We start from the raw sequence: 3,047 nt of genomic DNA, 5'->3' as shown, positions 1-3,047 counted from the left end.
ATATCATTCATAGTCCAGGAATAAACTGGTATGTTATGGGCAACAGTGCTAAGACCATTCAGTGGGGAAAGAACAGTCTTTTCAACAAATGGTGCTGGGACAACTTGATATCCACATGGAAAAAAAATTAAATTGAGACTGGACATGGTAGCTCATGCCTGTAATCCCAGCACTTCGGGAGGCAAGGCGAGAGGATCGCTTAAGCCCAGGAGTTTGAGGCCGGCCTGGGCAGTGTAGTGAGACCTCATCTCTACAAAAAATAAAAATAAATTAGCCAGGCATGGTGGCACATGTCTGCAGTCCCAGCGACTTGGGAAGATCAGGTGAGAGGATCACTTGAACCCAGGAGGTTAAGGTTGCAATGAGCTGAGATTGTGCCACTGTACTCCATCCTGGGTGACAGAGTGAGACCTGTGCCCAGAAAACAAACATACAAAAACAGTTAAATTGAGCATTACCTCACCCCATATACAAAAATTAATTCAAAATAAATCAAATAGCTAAAACCATGAAACGCTTAGAAGAAAACAGAAGTATATAACTCTGCGACCTCGAATTACGAAATGTTTTCTTAGGTATGACACCAAAAGCACAAGAAACCAAAGAAAATAGATAACCCGGGCATCATCAGAATTAAAAACTTTTGTGCTTCAAAGGAGACTATCAAGAAAGTGAGAATGGCCAGGTGCGGTGGCTCACGCCTGTAATATCAGCACTTTGGGAGGCCGAGGCGGGCAGATCACCTGAGGTCAGGAGTTCGCGACCAGCCTGGCTGACATGGTGAAACCCTGTTTCTACTAAAAATACAAAAAATTAGCCAGGCGTGGTGGCGCATGACTATAATCCTAGCTACTTGGGAGGCTGAGGCAGGAGAATCGCTTGAACCTGGGAGGCGGAGGTTGCAGTGAGCCAAGATTGCGTCATTGCACTCCAGCTTGGGCAACAAGAGGGAAACTGTCTAAAAAAAAAAAGAAGAAAGTGAGAAAACCCACAGAATGGGAGAAAAATATTTGCTAATCATATATCTGATAAGGGTCTAGTATCCAGAATATATAAAAACCTCTTGCACTTCAACAATAAAAAGTCAAATAACCAAATTTTAAGATGGATAAATGATCTGAGCAGACGTTTCTCCAAAGATACACAAATGGCCAATAAACACATAAAAAGATGCTCAATATAATTAGTAATTGAAAAATGCAGATTAAAACCATGAGATAGGCCAGGCGCGGTGGCTCAAGCCTGTAATCCCAGCACTTTGGGAGGCCGAGACGGGCGGATCACGAGGTCAGGAGTTCGAGACCATCCTGGCTAACACGGTGAAACCCCGTCTCTACTAAAAAATACCAAAAACTAGCTGGGTGAGGTGGCGGGCACCTGTAGTCCCAGCTACTCGGGAGGCTGAGGCAGGAGAATGGCGTGAACCTGGGAGGCAGAGCCTGTAGTGAGCTGAGATGCGGCCACTGCACTCCAGCCTGGGAGACAGAGCGAGACTCCGTCTCAAAATAAATAAATAAATAAAATAATAAAATAAAATAAAATAAAATAAAATAAAACCATGAGATACCACTTCACATGCTCTAGGATGGCCATAATGAAAGACAAACAGGCTGGGCGCGGTGGCTCACACCTGAATCCCAGCACTTTCAGAGGCCGAGGCAGATGGATCACAAGGTCAGGAGTTCGAGACCAGCCTGAACAATATGCTGAAACCCCGTCTCTACTACAAATAAAGAAAAATTAGCCAGGCGTGGTGGTGCATGCCTGTAATCCCAGCTACTCAGGAGGCTGAAGCAGGAGAATCGCTTGAACCCAGGAGGCAGAGGTTGCAGTGAGCCAAGATTACACTATTGCACTCCACCTGGGTAACAAGAGCGAAACTCTGTCTCAAAAAAAGACAAACAAAAACAAACGTGGGTGAGGATATGCAGAAATTAGAACCCGTATACATTAGAGGTTGCATTGTAAAATGGAGCAGCCACTTTGGAAACAGTTTAGTAATTCCTCCAAAAATTAAACATAGAGTTATCATATGACTCAATAATTCTACCTCTAGGTACATACCCAAGAGAACTGAAACACACATGTTCACACAAAAACTTGTGCATAAGTTTTGTTTACATATTTTTGGCAGCATTATTCATAACAGCCAAAATGTGGAGATAACCCATATGCCCATTGATAAATGGTTAAACAAAATGTGGTAGACTCAGCTGGGTGCAGTGTCTCACGCCTGTAATCCTAGCACTTTGTGAGGCCAAGGCAGGCAGATTGCCTGAGCTCAGGAGCTCGAGGCCACCCTGGGCAACATGGTGAAACCCCGTCTCTACTAAAAATGCAAAAATTTAGCTGGGCACGGTGATGCACGCCTGTAATCTCAGCTACTCAGGAGGCTGAGGCAGGAGAATTGCTTGAACCCAGGAGGCAGAGGTTGCAGTGAGCCAAGATCACGCCACCACACTCCAACCTGGGCAACAGAACGAGACTCCATCTCAAAAAAAAAAAAAAAAAAGTGGTGGACTCATACAACGGAATATTATTCAGGTATAAAAAGGGGATCAAAAGGGGTGTGTATTGATTCATGCCATAACATGTATGATCTTTAAAAACATTAAATGAAAGCAGCCAAACACAAAAGGCCACTTATTGTACGACTGTATTTACGTAAAAGCCCAGAATAAACAAATCCATAAAGACAGAAAGTAGGTTTGTAGTGTCAGAGGCTGGAGGGAGGGAAATGTAGGAAATATCTGCTAATGGGCATGGGGTTTCTTACTGGGGTGAGGAAAACGACAGCAAAAGAGTGAACATTGTGGCTTGTTGCATTTATCTATCTATAATGTATAATCCAGAACACCATTCATACTCACAGTAGCAATTTGTACTACAAACCCTAAGCCTGCCATTTCATCATTTATTTTTTATTTTGCTTTTATGCATTTATGTATGTATGTATTTATGTATTTATTTACTTATTTATTTATTTTGAGACAGAGTCTCGCTGTGTCACCCAGGCTGGAGTGCAGTGGCACAATCTCGGCTCACTG

This window comes from Trachypithecus francoisi, unplaced genomic scaffold (genome assembly GCF_009764315.1).
Source record: "Trachypithecus francoisi isolate TF-2019V2 unplaced genomic scaffold, Tfra_2.0 Lachesis_group18, whole genome shotgun sequence".
NCBI classification, from domain to species: Eukaryota; Metazoa; Chordata; class Mammalia; order Primates; family Cercopithecidae; genus Trachypithecus; species Trachypithecus francoisi.
Note: the sequence above shows the minus strand (reverse complement) of the source record.